Source organism: Rhinichthys klamathensis, unplaced genomic scaffold (genome assembly GCF_029890125.1).
Source record: "Rhinichthys klamathensis goyatoka isolate OS25496 unplaced genomic scaffold, OSU_Roscu_1.1 h1tg000076l_1, whole genome shotgun sequence".
In the NCBI taxonomy this organism is placed as follows: Eukaryota; Metazoa; Chordata; class Actinopteri; order Cypriniformes; family Leuciscidae; genus Rhinichthys; species Rhinichthys klamathensis.
The window spans coordinates 4,924,550-4,951,897 of NW_026606618.1; the positions used below are offsets into that span (position 1 = coordinate 4,924,550).

Here is a 27,348-nt window from a genome sequence, read left to right on the forward strand (position 1 = left end):
TCCCCATTGGACCGTCACAGAAGGGCCTCTCTCGATAGGCTGCTGCAATTGCCGCAGGGCAGCCAATAGGCACGCTAGCCGCCTTTGCCTATGTCTGCATGCTGCTGCAATGCGTTTTACATTAATTCAAAATTAAGGATAATTTTTGGCTTCAATATCTCGAGAAAAAGAGGGTTTCCCCTAGCGTAAGATATTACGCAGTACGAAAGAACCTCTCGTAAGAGAACTCTTCAGTTAATAGCATTCTGGAGAAGAAAGAACCCTGTTCCAAGTTTATCATTCCGAACCAAAACGTAAAATTGTTCTGTCAAAAATGACTGAACAGCAAGAACCCTGTTCCAAGTTTATCATTCCGAACCAAAGCGTAAAATTGTTCTGTCAAAAATGACTGAACAGCACCAGAGGGTTAAAAGTGTGCAATATAACACCCACTCACCTATCTGTCACGAGTTCTATCTGTTTGCATTGTTACCATGAGTGTGTTTCAGTACAAATTCAGTCTGAAATATAGATTTAAACTAATTTTGATTTCTCTTCAGCATCACCTCAAATGCTCTATTTGGCTGAAACCTAAATTATACAATTTACAAGAGGCATCTAAAATGTACCCGGTTACTAACATAACCTTGGTTCCCTGAGAGTAGGGAACGAGTATTGCGTAGCTATATGCAGTGAGGAAACTCTTTTCCTTAGATTATTGAAGCTTTTATGTAAAACATATTGCAACAGCAACTGCACATCCAATGGCGAAGGCGTCTCTGACGTGTGCGCCAATCAGCTATCAGCGCGTAGTCACTCGTCAGAGCGCCTATAAAAGAACCCGAATTCGCGATTATAGCAGGTTTAAATCTACAGTGCGGCAGGCTACGCAATACTCGTTCCCCACTCTCAGGGAACCGAGGTTAGGTTAGTAACCGAGTACGTTCCCTTTCAAGAACGGTCACTTCGTATTGCGTAGCTATACGCAGTGGGGATGCAATGTAAAACACTGCACCAAGTAACTGGCTACAACTGAAAACCCAGGATTCCTGGGCTCGCAGAAACAAGCCAGAATTCATGTATTTATATATATATACACTCACCGGCCACTTTATTAGGTACCCCATGCTAGTAACGGGTTGGACCCCCTTTTGCCTTCAGAACTGCCTCAATTCTTCGTGGCATAGATTCAACAAGGTGCTGGAAGCATTCCTCAGGGAGTTTGGTCCATATTGACATGATGGCATCACACAGTTGCCGCAGATTTGTCGGCTGCACATCCATGATGCGAATCTCCCGTTCCACCACATCCCAAAGATGCTCTATTGGGTTGAGATCTGGTGACTGTGGAGGCCATTTTAGTACAGTGAACTCATTGTCATGTTCAAGAAACCAATTTGAAATGATTAGAGCTTTGTGACATGGTGGAAGTAGCCATCAGAGGATGGGTACATGGTGGCCATAAAGGGATGGACATGGTCAGAAACAATGCTCAGGTAGGCCATGGCATTTAAACGATGCCCAATTGGCACTAAGGGGCCTAAAGTGTGCCAGGAAAACATCCCCCACACCATTACACCACCACCACCAGCCTGCACAGTGGTCACAAGGCATGATGGTTCCATGTTCTCATTCTGTTTAAGCCAAATTCTGACTCTAACATCTGAATGTCTCAACAGAAATCGAGACTCATCAGACCAGGCAACATTTTTCCAGTCTTCAACTGTTCAATTTTGGTGAGCTCTTGCAAATTGTAGCCTCTTTTTCCTATTTGTAGTGGAGATGAGTGGTACCCGGTGGAGTCTTCTGCTGTTGTAGCCCATCCGCCTCAAGGTTGTGCGTGTTGTGGCTTCACAAATGCTTTGCTGCATACCTCGGTTGTAACGAGTGGTTATTTCAGTCACTGTTGCCCTTCTATCAGCTCGAACCAGTCTGGCCATTCTCCTCTGACCTCTGGCATCAACAAGGCATTTCCGCCCACAGAACTGCCGCTCACTGGATGTTTTTTCTTTTTCGGACCATTCTCTGTAAACCCTAGAGATGGTTGTGCGTGAAAATCCCAGTAGATTAGCAGTTTCTGAAATACTCAGACCAGCCCTTCTGGCACCAACAATCATGCCACGTTCAAAGTCACTCAAATCAACTTTCTTCCCCATACTGATGCTTGGTTTGAACTGCAGGAGATTGTCTTGACCATGTCTACATGCCTAAATGCACTGAGTTGCCGCCATGTGATTGGCTGCTTAGAAATTAAGTGTTAACGAGCAGTTGGACAGGTGTACCTAATAAAGTGGCCGGTGAGTGTATATATATATATATAAATATAAATACATGAATTCTGGCTTGTTTATATATATACACTGATAAGACCAGACACCGTCAGGTGTAAATCATATATATAGTGAAATCACTAAGCTCATACCCCAAAATAAATATACTAATAGACCAGATACCCTTGGATCTGATTATACAGTATACATGGACAAAAAACAGCCAAAGCTGGTTTAGAGCAAGGGATAGTGTGCTTATGAACAGTGACCTGACACATAGATGAGACTGGATCTTGTCGAGTCTAATATCATACAGAAAGGACCTTAGCCTGCAGGGAAGCGACCTCCATATTATAGAACCTCAGAAATGTGGAGGGCGAGGACCAACCGGCCGCCGCACAAATGTCCTGAATAGGAAACCCAAAGGACCACGCCCATGACCTCTAGTTGAATGAGCTCTAGTGCCTATAGGGCAAAACTGACCCACCGAGGCGCATGCCAAGGAGATGACATCCACTATCCATCTGGACAGCCTCTGCTTCGTGACTGGAGATCCTTTGGATCGGCCACCGAAGCAGAAAAAAGAGCTGTTCTGACTGTCTATAGGACGCAGAGCGCTCCAAATAGACCTTCAAAGCTCTAACAGGGCAAAGTGGATTAGCCTCCCCATCCTTAACGGTAGGGGGAAGAGCTAATAATGTAATCACCTGTGCTCTAAACGGTGTTGAGAGCACCTTAGGGACATAGCCATGTCTGGGTTTGAGAGTAACTTTGGAGTCACCTATTCCAAACTCCAAACATGAGGGGCTCACAGAGAGCGCCTGTACATCTTCCACTCACTTGATAGATGCCAGTGGCAGCAGGAGAGCAGTCTTTAGCGAAAGTGGTTTAAGATCAACGACTGAAGCGGCTTAAATGGAGGACCCCTCAGGGCCCCCAGGACCGTGGGAGGTCCCAGGATGTTACAGAAGGTGGCCTGGGAGGGTTCATCCTCCTGGCCCCCTTAAGGAACCGTATGACCAAGTCATATCTTCCTAGCGATTGGCCAGCCACCGGAGCATGATAAGCTGCTATTGCTGTCACATATATACTTTGAGCGTGGACGGGGAACGGCCCGCGTCTATCAGAATCACTGATACCTCACATGACTGAGGTTCAAAGTGTCTAACCGAGCAGCAGCCGGAGAACACTGACCATTTCAGAGCATAGAGACGCCTGGAAGACGGGGCTCTAGCCTCAGTAATCGTGTTCATGACCTTCACAGGGAGGTCCCCGGGTACCCGTTGAGGGGCCATACATGTAGGGCCCATAAGTCGGGACGAGGATGCCAAATCGTCCCCTTCGCCTGCGTGAGGAGATCTCTCCTCACAGGGACCAGCAATGGGGCTTTGTCCACCATCTAAACCAGCTCTGGAAACCACGGTCAAGACTTCCAGAGGGGGACCACTAGGAGGACTGGTTCCCAGTTCCATGACCCGTTTGATTACCTGAGGGATCATGGAAACGGGGGGAAAGGCATATAACGGACGGCTGGGCCAGGGGTGGGCCAGCGCATCCCTGTTCTTCGAAAAGAACACAGCGCAGTGAGTGTTGTCTCGGCCTCGGCAAAAACACTCCATATCAGACGAACCGTCTGAGGGTTTAGAGACCACTCGCCTAGGGGAGTGTTGTCTCGAGGAAGCATATCCGCACCCAGATTCTGAATGCCAGGGATATGCGCTGCTTTCATAGAGCTCAAGTTGGCTTGCATCCAAATAAGGAGATCTCTCGCCATGGAGTACAGGCTGCCCGACCTGAGACCACCTTGGCGATTGATATATGCCACCACTGACATGTTGTCCGTGCGGACTAAGACGTGGTGTCCCTTGAGGCTCGACAGAAATGCTTTCAGGGCCAAACAAACTGCTTTCATTTCCAGACAGTAGATATGTAAGCTCTGCTCCACGCTCGACCAGAGGCCGGAGACAGGCTTGCCCTCGTGCAGCGCTCCCCAACCCAGGTTGGAAGCGTCTGTAAAAAACACTTTCCTCCTGGAGGCCTCACCCATGGCCACGCCCCCGTGGTACCAATTCTGAACCCGCCAGGGAATCAGGGTTCGTAAACAGCCGTGATTCACCATAATGCGATTCATTTTCACTGGTCTGACTGTGAAAACAGGACCGGTGATGGTGTCCGAGCCGTAGAAAGCAAAGCACGCAGGGTCATGGCCGGCGTGGGCTTGCTAACATCTATGCTCTCAGGCTGCCGCTGGCTGCAGCGCGGGAAACAGGAGGTGCGGCGTCGCCATCCTTGGTGAGGGCTAGCCGCGTCCGCAGCACCGAAACAGGCATGCCCTCGCAGAGAGAGCAGCCGCCAGCAGAGAGTGCAGATTCCATGTGGGCAGGCCCCAGGCATGACACGCATTCTGAATTCCAGTCGACCTCGTGCAGATGGGATCTGCATGTGGCGCATGTCGAACAAGGCATTTGAAATAACGCTTGTTCGAATCCTTCACTGTAAGAAATAACAGATAATCAAATGGATATAATGCTGATGATCGCCGGATGGCCACTGGAGAACGGCGACAGGAGAGAGCGGTGAGTGAAGGCGCAGTCCGCTGTGTGGCTCGTTCTGGCAGAGAAGGCTAGTTTCCACGCCGATAGCTTCAAATCTATCCAGAGGACACAGAGACAAATGTTGTCGCTGAAGTAGAGAAAATCTGCTATAATGGCGAATTCGGGTTCCTTTTATAGGCGCTCTGACGCTTGACTACGTTCTGATAGCTGATTGGCGCACACGTGCCTTCACCATTGGATGTGCAGTTGCTGAAGCACAGCCAATGAGTGAGCCAGTCTCTCACTGTGCTCGCTGTGCAGCTGCAATGCATTTTACATAAAAGCTTCAATAATCTGAGGAAAAGAGTTTCCCCACTGCGTATAGCTACGCAATACGAAGTGACCGTTCTCGAAAGGAAACTAAGAACATTTTCTTTTCTCAGAACTGACTTTTTAATTGTTTCCTTGTTTATCCAGAAAATGTCTACTTTAGGCTTATTTTCTTTCATGTCATCTCCACGTCGAAGAAATGCTTATGATGATGATGATGATGATGATGATGATGATGATGATGATGATGATGATGACAATTCTCAAAATGAAAGGTTAGTATATTTTATTTGCTTTTTATTAAACTAATGCTGAATTATTTAGTAATTTATAGAAATAAATAGAAATATTTGTACATGCTTTTATTGGCCTTGTTAATTTCTTGTTATCTAGATGTAAAAAAGAAAAGAAAAAGAAATGTAGGCCTACATTTATATTCAAGTAGGGCTGGGCGATAAAAAGATAACGAGAATAATCAATATCAATAAAAATGCGTTCGATAAAACGTTCGATCATTTTTATGTTTCTTCGTCGGAAGAAACCAGGTTGCGAAGCAAGTTTGGTTGCATGAACAAAGGCACTCACTCTCTGGTAACCTAGCAACGTAGGGAGTGACACGTTAACAGACAATCATGTAACAGTATCAGTTTGGTTGCACCATATCGTTGACTCGTGTTGTTCTATGGGCCTGACCAAATACTCACACTTGCGGTCTTTTGTAGACCACGTGTCTACTTACATTATTTATTTCCTGTATTTAACCCAAGTGTTTGGACTGCAAGTGTGTGTAGAACTTTTGATTACCTGATGGGACACAGACACACTTATAGTGTTGCAAATGCAAGTGTTTACAGAGCTTTTCTATTTTTTCTATTTTAAATTGTAGCGCTTCTAATTGAGTGATAAAGAGCAGTTAAATGTTGTACAAAATATACATACACTGTAAAAACAAACCTATAGAATCTACTTAATAAAAGTGAGGTAAAAATTTACTTAATTATTATTATTAATAATAAGTCAATAGAAATAATTAAACATCACTTATTCAGAGATGGTTAAATTTACCTAAAAATGGCCAGACACACATTCAAATTACTAGACAAAAAAATTATATCCTGAGAAAAGAGGATTTTGAGGGGTATAGCTCCATAGACCTCCATTCATTCTGCACTCGTCCTGTGAGAGCCCAAAGTGGAACTGCAACCAGTTCAGAAGCCGGAAGTTCACTGAGAGTGGAAGTTCTCCCCTTATTAGACATTCTCTGGTCACACCTTAAAAGTGAAACCAGAAAATTAGGGAAACAAACATTTTCTCAGTTATAGTTACTAAATATAAAGGTCTAAAGTTTAATTAGACAAATGAGATGACAAACTTGAGCCTATAATCCCAGCCACCTCTCTCTGAAGTGACTGACAGTCGGGCTGATGGTCACAACCTCCAGTCTTCGAATTGAAAATGTTTTTGACATTTTTTCTTCAATTACCTTTGCGTTGTTGTTCTTCTTCATTTCATCGACTAACTCAAGTCAAGTCAAGTCATATTCATTTATATAGCGCTTTTAACAATGAATTGTTTCAAAGCAGCTTTACAGAGATAAACATATAATTTAAAGAAACAGAGATTGTTTGGCTTTATAGCGGTTCTTGAATAATGTTATTTTCCAGCTAAAGTTAATTTTGATTGATTCACCTCCGTCGAAATGATCAGACTTTAAACGCGAACCTGTGATTAACGCTGACGGCGTTCACATGCACATTCAGAATTGATTGCAGCGCGGAATTGATTGCACATTGCAGCGCGGGTATAAAACAGGAAGCGGGCGCGAGCACCCACCGTCTTTCATTTCGGAGCGCGAGTTTCCTGTGACTGATGTCTAAAGATTCAACGCCTTTGAAGACTTCAAGGAAGATCTCTCTGTTCCAGTGTTGGTGTGACGGTGCGATCAGCGGTGGCCGCGATCAGTGCAGCTCTCTACGGCTGTTCACACAGCACTATTGTTTGTGTGTGTGTGTGTGTGTCCACACAGTGGCAACCCCTGGGCGCCTCAGCACTGTGAGAGCAATTTCCTTTTTTTTATTTTACTAAAAGAGCAACACAAGCGGACCCTGCGTCTTTTTCAAGATGTCATTCCGCTTGTGCGTTTCTGGATGCAGTCGTTCCCTGGCGCCAGCAGATGGCCACAATAGCTGCATCTCGTGTTTGGGCGTTCGGCACGCTGAAGCAGCTTTTGTGGATAGCTCATGTTCCCATTGTGGGAATATGACTATCACAGCGCTTAGATCGAGACTCGCTTACCTCAAGGGAGGTGCAGTCCCCTCGCCTATGCCCCGATCTAGTGCTTATTCTGCCCCGCAGAATAGGCCTACTTCGGCGCATGACCAGGGTGATCTGAGGATTACCGTGAGGGCTTCCCCGCCGAGGGAATCTCCGCGGGCCCCTCACGCCTCTCATGTGCTGTTGCCATCGGCGCCCCTTGGCGAACGGCTCGGTCCTTCTCCGGAACAACCAGTCGTTTCCTTTGGGGCACCAGCTGACGATCAGATGTCGATCGCAGCATCGGAGGGGGAGCGGTCATCTGGAGATGACGACTCGGCTGCGTTGCCCCCTTCGGGGTGTGTAGCGTTGTCCGAGCCGGATCCAGAATGGGCCGCTATGCTCTCCCGGGCCGCCGAGAAGGTCGGGCTTGCGTGGAATCCTCCACCACGTCCCGAACCTTCTCGGCTGGACGATTGGTTTCTCGGGGCGGGCCGTGCTGGTTCTCAGTGCGCCGCCCCGGTACCTTTCTTTCCGGAGGTGCATGAGGAGCTTTCTAGGACGTGGAAGGCACCGTATAGTGCCCGAAGCCGTCCTAGTGGCTCCTCTCCCCTCGCCACCCTCGACGGCGGGGCAGCTAAGGGGTATGTGGGGATCCCCCCAGTGGAGCGGGCTGTCGCGATGCAGTTGTGTCCGGCATCCGCCTCCTCCTGGCGGGGTGACCCACGCCTCCCGTCCAAGGCCTGTAAGTTCTCGTCCGGTCTAACGGCGAGGGCTTACAAGACCTGTGGACAGGCTGCTTCCACTCTTCATGCCATGGGGCTCTTGCAGGTCCACCAGGCCCAGGCGCTTATGGACATGAACGAGGGTGGTTCTGACCCAGAGCTCCTCCGGGAGCTCCGTGTGGCAACCGACCTCGCCCTCCGGGCGACGAAGGAAACCGCACGTTCAGTCGGTCAGGCGATTTCCACCTTGGTGGTCCAGGAGCGCCACCTTTGGCTCAACCTGGCGGATATGAGGGACACCGATAAGTACCGGTTCCTGGATGCCCCTCTCTCCCAGGTTGGGTTGTTCGGCGACGCGGTCGAGAGCTTTGCCCAGCAGTTCTCGGCCGCACAGAAGTAGACGGAGGCCATCCGACACATCCTGCCCCGGCGGACCGCTGCTGCTCCCACCCGCCCGCCGACCGCAGCTCCTCCGTCTACTCGTCGCCGAGGTCGGCCTCCTGCGGCGTCCTCCGCTCCCGCTAAGCCCCAGCAGCAGCCATCATCCAGGCCTCAGTGTGGAGCAAGCTGCAGGAAGTCGACCCCGCCCGTCCAGGCCGCTGCTAAGCCAGGAGGCAAGCGCCGGTGCAAACATCCCTGAGACGGGCGGCCCAGAGGTGGATCAAGTTGCTCTTCAGGAGATGGCGGACGTGCCACTCCTTCCCCCGGTGGAGGGCCGGGTGGAGAATCCTTTGTTTCCTTTTCTTTTTGTTCCGCCACTGACCCACGGGTACCCAAGTGGTACCCACCTTGTCAAAGAAAGAGCAATTTCTGAAACCTCTGGGCCCCAAGAGGGCGCGCTTGGCAGTCGACGACGCTATGCCTTGTCACTCCCGAGCCCCTCTTCCATCGCCAGCGGGCAGCAGTGGCTGTGTCCTGGACGCACTGTCGCCTCCGCACACTCACTCTGCCCTCCGGCAGAAGCAGGTACGTCTTGCACCACACGTTCAGACCCCACTCCGGGCCGCTATGCCGCCCGAGTCGGGTCCCTGCATTCCATCACGCTGCCCCACTCCGGGTACGTCTGTTGTGCCGTTGGTCCCGCTTGCTCGGTCTCTGGGAGCTTGGCTAACGCTTCCCAGTCCGTCTTGCTGGCTCATCCGTACTGTCAGACTCGGCTATGCGATTCAGTTCGCCCGGCGCCCCCCTGTTTTCAGGGGCATCCTGTTCACCCGTGTTCTGGCGGACAGTGCCCCTGTTCTCAGAGCGGAGATTGCAGTCCTACTGGCGAAGGACGCAATCGAGCCGGTCCCTCCAGCCGATATGAAGACCGGCTTCTACAGCCCGTACTTCATTGTACCCAAGAAAGGAGGTGGGTTACGGCCAATCTTGGACCTGCGCGTCCTGAATCGGTCCCTTCACAGGCTACCATTCAAGATGCTTACGCAGAAACGCATTTTCAAATGCATCCGTCCCCAAGATTGGTTTGCAGCGATCGACCTGAAGGACGCGTCCAGTCAGTGTTGAACTGCGTGAGTACACTCAGACGCAGAACAGCGGCACCACTGAAACTGTTTCAGAGGCTCCTGGGGCATATGGCATCTGCAGCCGCGGTAACGCCCCTCGGATTGCTTCATATGAGACCGCTCCAACACTGGCTTCACGATCGAGTCCCGAGATGGGCGTGGCAGAGCGGCTAGTGCGGGGTTCCAGTAACCCCGCACTGTCGCCAAACTCTCAGCTTGTGGTCGGACCCTTCGTTCCTGCGGGCAGGTGTTCCCCTAGAACAAGTGTCCAGGCACTCTGTGGTCTCCATGGATGCCTCTATCACCGGCTGGGGGGCCACGTACAACGGGCATGCAGCTTCAGGTCTGTGGACGGGGCCTCAACTGCATTTGCACATCAACTGCCTCGAGTTGTTAGCAGTACATCTTGCGCTGGGCCGCTTCAAAACGTCGCTACAAGGCAAGCATGTACTGGTCCGTACGGACAACACTGCGACCGTTGCGTACATCAACCGTCAGGGTGGTCTACGCTCCCGCCGCATGTCACAACTCGCCCGCCATCTCCTCCTTTGGAGTCAGAAGCATCTGAGGTCGCTTCGTGCCGTTTACATTCCGGGCCTGCTCAACCGTGCAGCCGACGAGCTCTCACGGCAGCAGGTGCTACCGGGAGAATGGCGACTCAATCCCCAGGTGGTCCAGCTGATTTTCAGGCGCTTCAGGACCGCACAGATAGATCTGTTTGCCGCCCCGGACACGTCTCACTGCCAGTTGTTCTATTCCCTGACCGAGGGGACCCTCGGCACGGATGCTCTGGCACACAGCTGGCCCCGGGGTCTTCGCAAGTATGCGTTTCCCCCAGTGAGCCTTCTGGCACAGACCTTGTGCAAAGTCAGGGAGGACGAGGAGCAGGTCTTGTTAGTTGCGCCGTATTGGCCCAACCGGACCTGGTTCCCGGAACTAGTGCTCCTCGCGACAGCCCCTCCCTGGCCCATCCCTCTGAGAGAGGACCTGCTCTCTCAGAGACGGGGCATCCTGTGGCACCCGCGTCCAGACCTCTGGAAGCTCCATGTCTGGTCCCTGGACAGGAAGCGGAGGTTCTAGGTGACCTACCCCCAGCGGTAGTTGACACCATCACTTCCGTTAGAGCCCCCTCTACGAGGCGCCTCTATGCATTGAAGTGGAACCTATTCGTTGAATGGTGTTCTTCTCACGAGGAGAACCCCCGATCATGCTCGATCAGAGCCGTGCTTTCCTTCCTGCAAGATGGGTTGGAGCGAAGGCTGTCTCCCTCCACCCTTAAAGTGTACGTTGCCGCTATTGCCGCACATCACGATGCTGTTGATGGTAAGTCCTTGGGGAAGCACGACCTGATCGTTAGGTTCCTGAGGGGAGCGAGGAGACTGAATCCTCCTCGCCCACTCTCTATACCCTCTTGGGATTTGTCTCTGGTCCTTTCGGCACTTCAGAGACCACCCTTTGAGCCTCTGCAATCAGCTGAGTTAAAAATCTTGTCCTGTAAGACAGTTCTCCTGGTTGCATTGACCTTTATCAAGAGGGTAGGGGACCTACATGCATTTTCGGTCGACAAATCGTGCCTGGAATTTGGCCCGGATAACTCTCACGTGATCCTGAGACCCCGGCCCGGATACGTGCCCAAGGTTCCTACCACTCCCTTCCGGGACCAGGTGGTGAACCTGCAAGCGCTGTCTTTGGAGGAGGCAGACCCAGCCCTGGCTTTTCTCTGTCCCGTCCACGCTCTGCGTTTGTACGTGGACAGAACGCAAAGCCTCAGGACCTCAGACCAGCTCTTCGTCTGTTACGGAGGCCAGCAGAAGGGAAAGGCTGTCTCCAAGCAGAGGATGGCCCACTGGATAGTGGATGCCATCGCCTTGGCTTACGAAGCCCAAGGCGTGCCTTGCCCGCCCGGGTTGAGAGCCCACTCCACAAGAAGTGTCGCTTCTTCTTGGGCGCTAGCACACTGCGCCTCGCTGACAGATATCTGTAGAGTTAGTTGCGTAGAGGGGAGTGGCGCAGCAAGCCGACACTAGAGGGGGAACTTCGGTGTTACCGGCTGGTTGAAGCGAGCACACAGGAAGAAACCGGCTCAACACGTAGGCTATAGAACCTAGCGAACGTGTTAGGTGTCGCCCAACCCGTAGGTTCTTCCTGTGTGCTCGCTTCAACCAGCCGGTAACACCGAAGTTCCCCCTCTAGTGTCGGCTTGCTGCGCCACTCCCCTCTACGGAGCGGATACGTGCGCTCTTTTGCTCCAGTCGAGTTCCCCACCAGGTGAACCCTGTGAGTTCCTCCACACCCCTTCGGCAGTTGGACGTTGCGGAGCGTCCGACGCCAGGCCTAGTGCTCGTATGCTTGTGTAACTTGTGCTAGGCTGGGTTCCGTATGTGTGATCCCTGCTGCGATCCCATATGAGTATTTTTCCACGATCAGCTCCCTGCGGTGAGCCCGTGTCTTTCCCTTGGCAGAGCTCGCTCTGCTGTCACTGTCTGGTGTAGCCTCCCCCTCCTTAGGTGGAGCCACCCCAGTGACATTCCATATGTTGCACTGCCCCAACCGGCCAGTCCATATGTGTATTCTCCACATGGTACCTCCATTCGGGCAGGATGTGGCTCCGCAGCGTCCCTCTCCCCTGGAGAGGCACGCTTCCCAGTGTTATTCAAGAGTTCACTGCGTGGGTATGTGGAACAGCAGGTTCTCCCTCTACGCAGGTCTTCCGCCCCAGCATTGGGGGTCTGAGAGTCCTGCGTAGGGCACTGGATGTGGCAGCAACCGATGGCGTTTTCCATGGTATCCCCTAACGTCGTCACGTCGAACGTGAGCGACTGAAGGGGAACCTCTCGGTTACTGATGTAACCCTCGTTCCCCGAAGGAGGGAACGGGAGATGTGACGTCCCGCCGCCACAGTTGCTGACCATCGCTGTACGGCCGTCATTAAACTCGGCTCCTCAGTGAAAAACGGTGGGTGCTCGCGCCCGCTTCCTGTTTTATACCCGCGCTGCGGGGCGGGGGCGCGTGACGCGTTCAAGCACGCCAACGTTCATTGGCTTGTTCTTAGATACTCGAAGTTGATAGGGCTCCCTGAAGTGATCCCCTAACGTCGTCACGTCGACGTCACGTCTCCCGTTCCCTCCTTCAGGGAACGAGGGTTACATCAGTAACCGAGACGTTATTACGTGTGGACGTTTTTTGTCCAATAATTAGAATCTCTGTCTTTTCAGAATTTAGTAGTAGGAAATTAGTAGTCATCCAGTTTTTTATATCAGCTATGCATTCCGTTAATTTTGTGAATTGGTAAGTTTCGTTAGGTTTTGAAGAAATATACAGCTGAGTATCATCGGCTTAACAGTGAAAGCTAACTCCATGTTTCCTAATGATATCTCCTAATGGTAGCATGTACAGAGTGAACAGCAACAGTCCTAGTACTGAGCCTTGTGATACGCCATACTGAAATTGTGATCGATAAGACATCTCTTCATTTACTGCTACAAACTGATAACGGTCAGTTAAGTATGATTTAAACCATGCTAGTGCAATTCCACTAATGCCAACATAGTTTTCTAGTCTATTTAAAAGAATGTTGTGGTCAGTTGTGTCAAATGCAGCACTAAGATCGAGTAACACTAATAGAGAGATACAACCACGATCGGATGATAAGAGCAAATCATTTGTGACTCTAATGAGAGCAGTCTCAGTGCTATGGTACGGTCTAAATCCGGACTGAAAATCCTCGCAGATATCATTTCTTTCTAGAAAGGAACACAGTTGTGAAGATACTGCTTTTTCTAATATCTTTGACAGAAAAGGCAGATTCGAGATCGGCCTGTAATTGAGTAATTCTGTAGGATCAAGTTGTGGTTTTTTAACAAGCGGTTTTATCATAGCCAGTTTTAAGGTTTTTGGTACATATCCTAGAGACAAAGATGAATTAATGATATTAAGAAGAGGATATGTGACCTCTGGAAACATCTCTTTCAGTAGCTTAGTCGGTATAGAGTCTAACATACAAGTTGTCGATTTAGATGAATTAACGAGTTTGCAGAATTCTTCCTCTCCTATAGCAACAAATGAATCAAATTTTTCCTCAGGGAGACTACAATGCACTCCCGGATGCGATACTGTGTTAGACAGTTGCATAGTTATAATTTTGTCCCTGATATTATCAATCTTATAAGTGAAGAAGTTCATAAAGTCATCACTGCTGTGTTGCTTGGACACTTCTGAGCTTGAAGCTTTCTTTTGCGTTAGTTTAGCCACTGTTTCAAATAAATACCTTGGATTATGTTTATTTTCTTCTAATAGTGTTGAAAAATAAGCAGATCTAGCAGCTTTTAAATCCTCTCTGTAAGCAATCGAGCTCTCTTTCCATGAAATCCGAAATACCTCTAGTTTAGTTTTCTTCCAGTTGCGCTCCATTTTTCTGGCTGCTCTCTTAAGGGCCTGAGTGTGCTCGTTGTACCACGGCGTTGGACTATTTTCTTTAATCTTCTTTAAGCGCAACGGAGCAACTGCGTCTAAAGTGCAGGAAAAGAGAGAGTTAAAAGTTTCTGTTGCAATATCAAGTTCTGAGTTGTTCCTGACACGTGTTGTCTAACTCCAATTGAGTTTACTATGTCTTTAAATGCCAATCCCAATGCATCTTTTTCATTATCTACATGTATATTAAAATCACCAACAATTAGTACTTTATCTGCAGCCAATACTAATTCTGATAGAAAGTCCGCAAATTCTTTGATAAAATCTTTATGGTGCCCTGGTGGCCTGTATACAGTAGCCAGCATAATTCTCAAATGTTATTTATCGTTTACACTATACATTTTTACATTAAGCACCAATACTTCAAAAGAAATATATTTAAAACTAGATTTCTTAATGGTTTTGAAAATATTACTATAAATTACAGCAACACCTCCCCCTTTGCCTTTAAGACGAGGTTCATGTTTATAACTGTAATCTTGTGGGGTTGACTCATTTAAAATAATGTAATCGTTTGGTTTTAGCCAGGTTTCTGTCAAACACAGCACATCTAGATTATAATCTGAAATCATATCATTAACTATGAGAGATTTTGAAGTAAGGGATTGAATATTCAGCAACCCATGCTTTATCATTTTCTCATCTGTATTACATCTGTTTTTTAATTGTTGAACATCAATTACATTTTTAACCTGACGTTTTTTGGATTTCCAAATTTGGGGAACAGACACATTCTCTATATAATAATAATAATAATAAGTTTATTTTATATAGCGCCTTTCTCAAACCCAAGGTCGCTTTACATAATGGAAAGACAAGTATACACACCAGAAACAACCAAAACAATACAACAAAGACAAGTAATCTGTGTGAAGCTATGAGTTTGGTGTGGAAAAATGTTCCTTAAACAAAAAGGTCTTGAGATGAGCTTTAAAGAGGGAAAGTGAAGGACAGTCACGAAGAGATTGAGGGAGGCTGTTCCAGAGTTTGGGGGCCAAGACACTGAAGGATCTGCCACCCAGGGTGGAAAGTCTGGAGCGGGGGATAGCCAAGAGATTTTGGTCAGAGGATCTGAGTGAGCGTGATGGAGTGTACGGGATCAGGAGGTCGCGGATGTAGGGGGGAGCAAGGTTATGGAGCGCTTTGAAGGTGAGTAGTAGTACTTTGTATTTGATCCGGGATGGAACTGGTAGCCAGTGGAGTTGGTAGAGAATGGGGGTGATGTGTGCTGATCGTCTGGTATGGGTGAGGAGTCTGGCTGCCGAGTTTTGAATATATTGTAACCTTTGAAGTGATTTCACAGGGAGACCAAGGAAAAGTGAGTTGCAGTAGTCTAGACGGGACATAATGAAGCAGTTAACCAAAGTGTGTGCATCACTAACAGAGAGGAAGGGTTTGAGGCGAGCAATGTTGCGGAGGTGAAAGAAGGCAGTCTTAGTGAGTGATTTGATATGAGGATCAAAGCTAAGGGTGGAGTCAAGCAAAATGCCAAGGTTTTTGACAACAGGGGTAGGGTGGGCAGATGAACCATCAATATTGAGAGTGAGACGGGGAGATTTAGAAAGGATGCTTTTAGGGCCAATCAGCAGAATTTCAGTTTTATCTGTATTGAGTTTAAGAAAATTGTTTTGCATCCATAATTTTAGGTCAGAGAGGCAGTCAGTGAGGGAGCACGGTGGTGAATCAGTTGGAGAGTGAGTGGTCAAATAGAGTTGGATGTCATCTGCATAACAGTGGAATTTAAGACCGTGGCTGCGTATGATCGGGCCAATAGGGAGGATGTATATGAGAAAGAGGAGGGGCCCAAGTACCGAACCCTGGGGGACACCACGGGTGACAGGGGACTTGGAAGACTGATGAGGACCAAGCGTCACAAACTGCTTTCTGTTGGAGAGGTAAGACTGGAACCAAATGAGGGCTGTACCAGAAACACCAATAGCAGACAGACGGGTGATTAGAACATTGTGGTTGATGGTATCGAAGGCAGCACTAAGGTCAAGGAGTATGAGAATGTTAAGTGAACCAGAGTCAGCAGACAGTAGAAGGTCGTTAACGATGCGCAGAAGGGCAGTCTCTGTACTGTGACAAGAACGGAAACCAGATTGAAAAGGCTCATACAGGTCATGGTGATTCAGAAAGGTGTGTAGTTGTGAGGCCACCACTCTTTCCAATACCTTGGCCAGGAAGGGGAGGTTGGAGATAGGGCGGTAGTTACATAGTGATGTGGGGTCACAGTCCGTTTTTTTGAGAATGGGTGTGACTGCAGCAGTCTTAAGGGCAGCAGGCACAACACAAGAGTTGAGGCAGGTGTTTACAATAAATGCAATGGGTTCAGATAAGGATGTGATGCAAGTTTTAAGTAGAGGGGTGGGGGCAGGGTCAAGCTGACACGATGTGGAGTTAGACTTATTTATAATGTCAGTGACAGTGAGGGAGTCTATAGGAGTGAAATGGGAAAGCTGAGGGCCCAGAGAGGAAGGAGAAGAAGAGTGAGAGATAGCATTTGGGTTGAAGCATTGGTAGATTTGGCTAATTTTGTCATCAAAGAAGTGTAAGAAGGCCTGGCACTGCTCAGGGGTCTTAGGACAGGCAGTGACAGGGGGTTTAATGAGTTTGTCCAAGGTCCTGAACAGGGTTTTAGGCCTGGACATAGAGGAGGTTATGAGTGATGAATAATAGTTTGAGCGGGCAGCATCGAGGGCATCCCTGTACGTCTGAGTGTGTTCGGTGTAAAGCATGGAGTGGATTCTCTATATGATGATATCTAGGTGAAAGAGGCTCTATGTGATGGGATTTATCTGACCTTGGTGACGTGAGGCCGCTAGCAGACGGTCGGTTTAGCAAGTCTGTCTGCTTCCTGACCTGAGCCCCAGATTGTCATGTTTGATCTCTAAGACTATGAGCCAAATTACTAGAGAGAAGAGATTCACCAGCCCAGGAGGGATGGATACCATCTCTTTTCAACAGGTCAGGCTTGCCCCAAAAACTTTTCCAATTGTCTATGAATTCTATATTATTCTGCGGACACCACTTCGACAGCCAACCATTGAGTGAGGCCAATCTGCTAACTATCTCATCACTCCTACGTACAGGAAGGGGTCCAGAGCAAATTACAGTGCCTAACTCAAGCCTCTCCTTTTCCAATGTGTCCTGGGTTTCTCCAACAGGATGTGGAGGGAGATAATTTACTTCCGCTTTCTTTGGCCTTTTCACACTTTTGGCTGGCGCTGCATTGGTCGGAAGCTTTCTCTTCAATGTATTTACTTCCAATTCCGGATATGTATATTTTTTGTGATTTCAAGCTTGGCACGGAAATTGTGCATCTTGTACTTGAAGTATTGCTGCCAGCCATACATCCCTGCAAATGACCCAGGTCCATTTAAGCATCGAAACTTCTCAACAAGGGCTTCCGCCACTGAGGATATTTGTATATTTGAAGGGTAGGCTGTGTAAGAGAAAAAAGCTTTGGGCAAGGTCTTGCATTATTGCAGATTTAAACTTGCATCATGAAAGTGAGTACCAGAGGGATAATATGACTTGTTTGCCTCTGGAAGGATAAGTTCAATGTCATGGGAAAACTTTGGCACTTGAAACGGCACTGGCCATGGAGCTGAGCCACATGATTTAGGGAGAAGAACTGAGCCACATGATTTAGGGAGAAGAACATTATGTTGTGAGCTTGACAGTTCACCTCCATCTGCAAGTGAGGTGTACATTATAACGTCATCCACAGTGTAGGTACTCAGAGTAGAGGGCAGTCCTGATTCATCTAGTGGAAGCAAGTCAAGGGTGATCAAAGGCTCTTTTCTAACTAATTTCATGGTGGTCTTGTCTTCCAGGTCGACAGTTGAAGTGACGGTGAAAAATTGGTTCCCAAAGCTTTTGCCTTCATAGAGTAGTCCAAATTCCCTTTGTAATTTGAATGTTTGAACAATTTTAGAAACAAGATCTTCTACTTCATTTGGAATTCCCGATGGAAACATACATTTTCGGATATTGTTTTCTTCAATGATGACTTGCAACTGGACCAACATTTTCTTTTGGCAGTATGTGTTCAGCTGAAAGGAAAAGAAGAGATAGCAGTTTGTTAACATTTGGCACGTTTACTTGGCACACCCACACATGATTGATAAGGCATGAATCAATCATGCCTTATCAATCAGAGTCTGCCTCACAATTCTTTCGAAGAATCTGTGTTTGGCTTCGAATCGCATGGTCCAGAGAAACACAAGTGGTCCAAAAGCAGTTGTTAGCAATGGATAATGTTCAAGGAAGTGATGTCTCGGTTTAAATCTTTCTTCTGGGAACACATCCAAATACCTATGACGGTGTTCAGTTATCTTGCTTTCCATGTATCCTCGTGTTTCATCGTTGTGGACAAGAGCCATGACAAGCTCAACAACATCTTTCAAGGTCATGAAAACCTGCCACGCTGTGTCATCTTCTGGCACTTTGTCACCTATTATCAAAGGTGGCATCCGTAACAAGCACCAGTTCCCTTTCGTATGGGAACTCCTACGTCTCGTCGGAGGAGTTTCCAACGAATTGGGATCACGCTAGGGAGACCAATTGCCTTCGAGTGAATTAAAACGAGCCAATAAATATTGGCATGCGGGATTTGCATTCCGCGTCCCGCCTATCAATGCGGGTATAAAAGCGGAAGCGAACGCACATACCATTGCTTTTAGCTTCGGAGCCACAGTGTCCTCTGAGTGATAAGCTTCAAGATTACATTTATCTTCACGCTCAATGAGTCTGCTGTTTCCTTGAAGACCTCTCTGTGTTGGTGTGACGGCGCATCAGCGATCTTAGCGATCTCCCGGTTGCCAGCTGTTGCTGCACGCGATCTGGCTTTTTCAAAAGAGCTGTTGTCACAGCTGGAAATCGGTTGAGTGCACGCATCGGGCTTGCAGTTTCCCCCTGTGTTGCCGCGTTTGATCCCTGTGTGCTTCAGCACAATAAAGAGAGCGTTTTTCTATGAAAGAGCAACACGAGTGAAGTTCGTGTCCTTTTCAGGATGACGTTTCACCCGTGTGTTTCTGGATGCGGTCAACTTCTGCCTCCGGCTGATGGTCACGATCGCTGTCTCACGTGCTTGGGCCTCACGCACGCTGAGGCAGCGCTCGTGGATGAGTCATGTTCTCACTGCGGGAACATAACCGTCACGGTGTTGAGACTAAGACTGCAATCCCTCACCAGAGGGGGAGTCCCTTTGGAGATTCCCCGATCTAGTTCTTCTTCTGGTTCTTCTTCTCTTCTCCAGAAGAAGGCTACTTCGGCTAATCCCATTGGTGGTCTGAGGGTTACAGTGCGGATTGATCTGTCGGGTGAAAGACCCCCTCGGACATCCCACTCCTCTTCAGCCGTGCCACTGGGGTCTTCGGAGGAGCGCGCTGGGTCATCACATGTGGCTCCAGTCGTTTCCTTCGGGGCCCCTCCGGAGGAACAGATGTCGATCGCGGCATCGGAGGGAAATGAGTCGGGCTCTGGGAATGACGACTCGGCTGCGTTGCCCCCTTCGGGTGTGGTAACGTTGTCCGAGCCGGACCCAGAGATGACGCTTATGCTCGCCCGGGTGGCCGAGAGGGTTGGGCTCGTGTGGAACCCTCCACCATGTCCCGAACCTTCCCGGCTCGATGATTGGTTTCTTGGAGCGGCCCGTGCTGGTCCTCAGTGCCCCGCTCCGGTGCCTTTCTTCCCGGAGGTGCATGAGGAGGTGATGAAGTCTTGGTCGAACCCCCTGGCAGCTAGACTGAGATTGACTCCCTCCTCCTCCCTCACCACCATAGTGGCTAAACCCAGTGGAGGGCGGGGGCGATGCAGCTGTGTCCCACCTCCGCTTCCTCCCGGCGGGGTAACCCTTCGCCCCCCTCCCGCGCTTGTAAGTTCTCTTCCAGTCTGACTGGAAAGGCCTACACTGCCTCTGCCTATATATACATATCCACTGAGAGACTGCCTCTGCCTCTGCCTATATATACATATCCACTGAGAGACTGCCTCTGCCCTGCATGCCATGGCGCTCCTGCAGGTCCACCAGGCCCAGGCGCTCTGTGACATGCAGGAGGGTTTTGCTGACCCAGGGGTGCTTCAAGAGCTGCGCACGGTGACGGACCTTGCCCTACAGGCGACGAAAGTCACCGTGCGTTCCCTGGGTTGGGCGATATCCACTCTCGTGGTCCTGGAGCGACATCTCTGGCTTACCCTGTCGGATATGAAGGACTCGGACAAGAACAAGTTCCTTGCTTCTCCCATATCCCAGGGTGGCCTCTTCGGCGATGTGGTGGAGAACTTTGCCCAACCGTTTTCCGGCGCCCAGAAGCAGTCAGAGGTTATAAAGCACATCATGCCTCGGAAGCGGGCTATGGCTGCCCCGCCCCTACGGTCACGCCTCCGGCTGCTCATCGCCGAGGGCGCCCTCCTGCCGCCGCCTCCGCCCCTGCTCAGCCCAAGCAGCAGCCAGCTAAGCGACAGGGTGCCGGCTGCAAGAAGGATGCCCACCCCGCTCAGGCCTCGACCAAACCCCCCGGCAAGAGGAGATAAGCGACCCTGAGACGGGCCACCCAGAGGATGCGGTTTCTGCTCTTCAGGAGGGTGCCTCTGTACCTTTCCTTCCCCCGGAGGAGGGCCGGGTGGAGAATCTTCTATTTCCTTTTGTTTCTGTTCCGCCCAAATTCTCAATAAGAGCAGTTTCCGTTTCCTCTGGGTCTCCCACGGTCGAGACTGGCAGTCAAGAACGACGCTCAATTGCATCGTCACTCTCAGTCTCCTCCGTCCAAGAGGGCCAGAATGACAGTGTGCGCCGCCACGTTGCCTCGCCGCTCTCATTCCCCTCGCCCCAGCGCTCAGATGCCAGTGATGCCGCCTCGGCCTCGTCACTCTCGTCTGTCGTTGGGCAAGGAGGCGCGGAAGCCAGGACTCGACGCCCTCCAGCCTCGCTCCCCATTTCCCCTCCGACCTTCGCCTCGGGACAGTCAGCAGTCGAACGCCCCAGAGAAAGATGGGCCTTCCCTGCTGTTTGCCCCCCGGTGGAGGCAGGTAAGTGTTGCACCAAACACAGACCCCACCTTTGCCGTAGCAATGCCTCCGAGGGCGGGTCCCTGCCTTCCACCTCGCTGCCCCTCCGGGGGTACACCGGTGGTCCGAGTGGGCTCGTTGGTTCAGTCTCTCGAAGCCTGGCTAGCGCTTCCGAGACCGTCCAGGTGGCTCATTCGCACCATCCGGCTCGGCTATGCAATTCAGTTTGCCCGCCAGCCTCCCAGGTACAGGGTTGTCCTCTTCACCCAAGTGCGGAGTGGCGACGCCCCTGTCCTGAGGAAAGAGATCGTTGCCCTGCTGGCAAAGGACGCGATCGAGCCGGCCCCTCCAGCCGAGATGAGGTCTGGGTTCTACAGCCCTTACTTCATTGTACCCAAGAAAGGCGGTGGGTTACGACCAATCCTGGATCTGCGTGTTTTGAATCGGGCCCTTCACAAGCTCCCGTTCAAGATGCTTGAGCAGAAACGCATCTTCGAGTGCATCCATCCCCAGGATTGGTTTGCAGCGATCGACCTGAAGGACGCGTAGTTTTATGTCTCGATTCTGCCTCGATCCAGACCGTTTCTTTCGGTTTGCGTTCGAGGGTCGGGCATATCAGTACAAGGTCCTACCCTTCGGCTTGGCCCTGTCGCCCCGCGTCTTCACGAAAGTCGTGGAGGCGGCCATTGTTCCCTTGAGAGAAAATGGCGTTCGCATTCTCAACTATCTCGACAACTGGCTGATAATAGCTCACTCGCGAGATCTGTTGTGCGATCACAGGGACCTGGTGCTCCGGCACCTCAGCCGCTTGGGACTTCAGGTCAACCGGGACAAGAGCAAACTCTGCCCCACGCAGAGGATCTCTTATCTCAGTATGGAGCTGGACTCGGTCAGTCAGACTACGCGCCTCACCGAGGAGCGCGTCCAGTCAGTGCTCAACTGCCTCAGGTCCTTTCGAGGCAGGTCAGCGGTCCCACTGAAGCAATTTCAGAGGCTCCTGGGGCATATGGCAGCCGCAGTAACGCCGCTCGGCCTGTTGCATAAGAGACCGTTTTAGCGCTGGGTTCACGATCGAGTCCCGAGATGGGCGTGGCAGAGCTGCACGTTCCAGGTCAACATTACCCCGCACTGTCGCCAAACCTTCAGTCCTTGGTCGGACCCTGCCTTTCTGCGGGCCGGAGTGCCCTTAGTCCAGATGTCCAGGCATGCTGTGGTTTTCACGGATGCCTCTGCCAACGGATGGGGGGCCACATACAACGGGCATGCAGTCTCAGGTCTGTGGACGGGGCCTCAGCTGCATTGGCACATCAATTGCCTAGAGTTGCAAGCAGTACGCTTAGCCTTGTGCCGGCTCAAGGGGCTGCTTCTGCACAGGCATGTACTGGTCCGTACGGACAGCACTGCGACCGTGGCGTACATCAACCATCAAGGTGGTCTACACTCCCATCGTATGTCGCGACTCGCCCGCCATCTCCTCCTATGGAGTCAGAAGCATCTGAGGTCGCTTCAGGCCATTCATATACCTGGTGTGCTCAACCGTGCAGCCGACGAGCTCTCACGGCAGCCGCCCCTTCCGGGAGAATGGCGACTCCATCCCCAGGTGGTTCAGCTGATATGGGGAATATTCGGAGTCGCTCAGATAGATCTGTTTGCCTCTCCGGGCACGACCCATTGCCAGTTGTTCTATTCCCTGACCGGAGGATCTCTCGGCACGGATGCAGTGGTGCACAGCTGGCCCCGGGGCCTTCGCAAATATGCATTTCCCCCAGTGAGCCTTCTCGCACAGACACTGTGCAAAGTCAGGGAGGACGAGGAGCAGGTCTTGCTAGTTGCGCCGTACTGGCCCAACCGGACCTGGTTCCCGGAATTCATGCTCCTCGCAACAGCACCTCCCTGGCCCATCCCTCTGAGGAGGGACCTGCTTTCTCAGAGACGGGGCACTCTATGGCACCCGCGTCCAGACCTGTGGAGACTCCATGTCTGGTCCCTGGACGGGACGCGGAGGTTCTAGATGGCCTACCACAAGCTGTGGTAGACACCATCGCTTCCGCTAGAGCCCCCTCTATGAGGCGCCTCTATGCGTTGAAGTGGAACCTGTTTGTCGGTTGGTGCTCTTCCCGCCGGGAAGACCCCCGAACTTGCCCGATCAGTGTCGTGCTTTCCTTCCTACAAGATGGGTTGGAGCGAAGACTGTCTCCCTCCACCCTCAAAGTGTATGTTGCCGCACGATATGATTGACGGGAAGTCGTTAGGGAAGCACGACCTGATCATCAGATTCCTTAAGGGTGCTAGGAGGTTAAATCCCCCTCGTAATTTGCACCTTATACCCTCTTGGGACTTCAGAGGCCACCCTTTGAACCCTTAAATGATATAGAGCTAAACATTTTGTCTGAAAAGACAGCTCTTCTATTGGCTCTGGCCTCTTTCAAGAGGGTCGGGGATCTGCAGGCATTTTTGGTCGACGAATCGTGCCTGGAGTTCGGACCGGGCTTTTCTCACGTTGTCCTGAGACCCCGGTTCGGATATGTGCACAAGGTTCCTACCACTCCGTTTGTGGGTCAGGTAGTGAACCTGCAAGTGCTGCCCTTGGAGGAGGCAGACCCAGCCCTAGCTTTTCTCTGTCCCGGACAGAACGCAAAGCTTCAGGACCTCAGAGCAGCTCTTCGTCTGTTACGGAGGCCAGCAGAAGGGGAAGGCTGTCTCCAAGCACTAGCCCACTGGCTAGTGGATGCTATCGTCCGGGCTTATGAATCCCAGGACGTGCCTTGCCCACCCAGGTTGACGGCTCACTCCACTAGGAGTGTTGCTTCCTCCTGGGCGTTGGCACAAGGCGCCTCGCTGGCAGATATCTGCAGAGCTGCGGGCTGGGCGACACCTAACACGTTTGCCAGGTTTTATAGCTTACGTGTTGAACCGGTTTCCTCCTGTTTACTTGCTACGGCCAGTGGCGCAAGGGAATAGGTTCTGTCGGCTTGCTGCACCACTCCCGCTTTATGAGCCGGATCCGTGTGCTTTTTTGCTCCGTTGGTTCCCCAACATACGGCTAACCTCGTGAGTTCCTCCATCACCCTCCGGCACCAGGCGAGGCAGATCGCCCGGCGCCAGGTCTATTACCTCTCATAAGAAGTTGTTAATTGACTGGGTGACCTTCACGGTGGTTTCTACGTGACCACTCCCCACGTTCCAGCTACCCTCCGGGCTAGCTCTGTGTCTTCCCCTCGACAGATTCATTCTGTCGTCCTTGCTGAGTACGCTCCCACCCTACGGGCTGGGGCTACCTCGAGGACTTCTGTATGTTTCACTACCCTGCGGGCTAGTACATGCGTGTATTCCAGTGCCTCCTTTCGGGCAGGCCAGGGGCTCGGCAACGTTCCCTCCTACAGGTTGGGCACGTTTCCCCAGTGTTATCCAAGTCCACTGAGCGGGTCTTGCGGAACAGCAGTGTGATTTTTTTTCCTAGCTAGCTTCCGCCCTAAAGAAACTAAGAAACTGCTTGGCGGGTAGCTCAGCTGGGCGCTGGAAGGGGCCAGCACCATGCCGTTTTATTTGGGATCCCAATTCATTGGAAACTCCTCCGACGAGACGTAGGAGTTCCCATACGAAAGGGAACGTCTCGGTTACGTATGGTAACCCTCGTTCCCTGAGTAGGGAATGGAGACGTCTCGTCCCGTCGCCATATTTGCTGTACCTTCGCGGGGGACTGGACACCGTCTGGCTCCTCAGCGTAAAGCAATGGTATGTGCGTTCGCTTCCGCTTTTATACCCGCATTGATAGGCGGGACGCGGAATGCAATTCCCGCATGCCAATATTTATTGGCTCGTTTTAATTCACTCGAAGGCAATTGGTCTCCCTAGCGTGATCCCAATTTGTTGGAAACTCCTCCGACGAGACGTCTCCGTTCCCCACTCAGGGAACGAGGGTTACCATACGTAACCGAGACGTTTTCGTGCGCATTGCCTCCTATACTCTTACGTGATGCAAAATGTCATTCCATTTGTAGGGAAATCGATGAATTGAAGAATTAAGCTCCTGAAGATTTATTTATAAGCATATTAGCCGCGGTTCCACTGTCGGGCCAGTGCGAGCCAGGGCTTTAAACGGGCCATGCCGGGCTAAAAGCCCCGGACCTGTAGCACCTAGAACAAAACACTGCGTTTCAACTGTCGGGTCAGAAGCTCCACAGCGCTTCACTAAAACTCGCCCGTAACAAGCCTCTCTGGAACAACGTCACACAAACCCATAATTTCATCAACAAATGGAAGTTTTATCAGAAAACTAATCAGAAAGAAATGACTGGAAACAGCATTATCACAAAACAAACATGATAAAATCGACCTATAGCTGGCATTTTTGTTATTTACTTAAATATTTCAAACCCAAAAATCAATGTTTTACCACAGGTACCAAAAGTGATAAATTTGTGTCAAAAATTGCACATTAGTCACACAGAAATTAAGTGGCTTACCATTAGGTCTATTCAGAGCCGGCCCTCGCACTATGCGGAGTCACCTGTGCTTGACGATTATTGACACAAATGTCATGCAATAATGATACATTATAAATTAATACAGTGAGGTTATGTACTAATACAAAATAAATACTTAATAAAAAATAGATACTTAAATAAAAAAGTTTTAACTTTTACTTTACTCTTTTACTAACTCTTTGAAACTTCTTAAAACAAACGGTCTCAAAACATATCAAATAAATTATTTGCTAAAATGATGACAAAACTGAGATATCAGAAACATAATTTGCTAAAATAATGACAAAACTGAGAAATCAGAAACATAATAAAAGCAAGGGTTCAACAATGGCAATTATTATTGAAATCTGTAAAAATATTATTTTTTCTCCACTGACTCAATACAGTGGAACACTCCTCAAGATCTTTTTTATTATTATTATTGTAACAGACTTTGTTGGATGCTCGTTGTATATGTGTGTATGCAATGTATTTTTCCCCTCGGGGCTTGCAGTAGATAGGAATGGGTCATGCGCACTTGAAACTGGTCACGCGCACTTGATACTGGAGTTTGTGATCTGATGTGTGGTATAATAAAGTGGAGAAGAGTTCAAACTGCTATGTTTATTATTTATTCAAACTGCTACCCTTACACCTAGAAGAAAAAAAAAACTCGATTGGGGGCCCCCTGGTGGCCCCAAGCAGCCGCTTAGTTCGCTTATGCCTCGGGCCGGCTCTGGGTCTATTTCACAAAAGAAAGAGGACAGACTTACTTATTCAGACCTGTTTCTGTTTGTTTGGTACACTGTAAAAAAAAACCCCGTAAAAAAACGGTAATTTTCTGGCAGCAGGGGCGCCAGAAAATGTCTGTTAAAAAACGGAAAAATACTGTCAGGAAAAAAACTGTAAAAAAACTGTAAAAAAATGGTAATTTCTTATCCTATAATTATGGTTTATTACTGTTATTCTACACAAAATTATCTTTTATTATCTGATATAATGTTAATTTACTGACCTATTGAAGTATTAATTTCGGTTTTGTACCATTGTAATACACTGACAACCAACAACCACAGTGGTGATGAGTCACATGATCATTCAAAGCTCATCACAAGCAGCTCTTCCACAAGAGAGTTAATACTAATATATAGAAACTGCACAGTGTCATTCGCACAAACATTAAACACCATCATGGTGACACATGAAATTTTAAAAATGCAATAAACATTAGTTTAACAACATTAAATGTAACATAAAACCCTAATATACATAACTGATAAAAAAAAAACTAAGAAAACTATGAAGAAACATAGTTTTTTCAACAAAAACACATCAAATGTTAAGTGTCACGCAGAGAATTGTGGGAATGTCAATTTACGTTTTTTCACTGTAAATTAAACGAGTTGTTCTTTTTCACTTTCAAAAACTGTAAATTTAAATGTATTTTACAGTAAAATTACATTAAATGTACCATTAGATCTATCACAGTTTTTACCGTATATAGTACGGAAATACTATTATTTAACCTTAAAACTCACTTTAACACCCACATGCTTAATGATCTTCAAGGAAAACATGTTAAATGACTGCTGATTTCTGCAGTTATACCTTCTTTTCTGTGTTTTCTAATTTAACAGAAAAAATCTGTAAAATATTATGAATATTTTATGTAAAATTACACATAACCCTGTAAAAATACAGACAATTTCCTTTAAAAAAACGTAAAATTGATGTAAAACTAAAATACAAGCAATTACCTGTAAATTTAATAGTGGACCTTTAAATTACAGCAAATATCTGTA

The 27,348-nt window shown here is 49.2% G+C and overlaps 1 protein-coding gene and 1 long non-coding RNA gene across 2 annotated transcripts in view; both read left to right on the forward strand.

The window, feature by feature from the left end:
* mxg (myxovirus (influenza virus) resistance G) overlaps nucleotides 1–27,348 on the forward strand; it is a 305,424-nt gene that overhangs the window by 62,405 nt on the left and 215,671 nt on the right. The gene's annotated exons all lie outside the window — the stretch shown is intronic.
* Nucleotides 5,325–27,348, forward strand: part of LOC130085377 (uncharacterized) — a 40,556-nt gene continuing 18,532 nt past the window's right edge. Inside the window, exon 1 of the long non-coding RNA XR_008807139.1 lies at nucleotides 5,325–5,388. This is a non-coding gene — a long non-coding RNA (uncharacterized LOC130085377). The remainder of the gene's footprint in view (nucleotides 5,389–27,348) is intronic.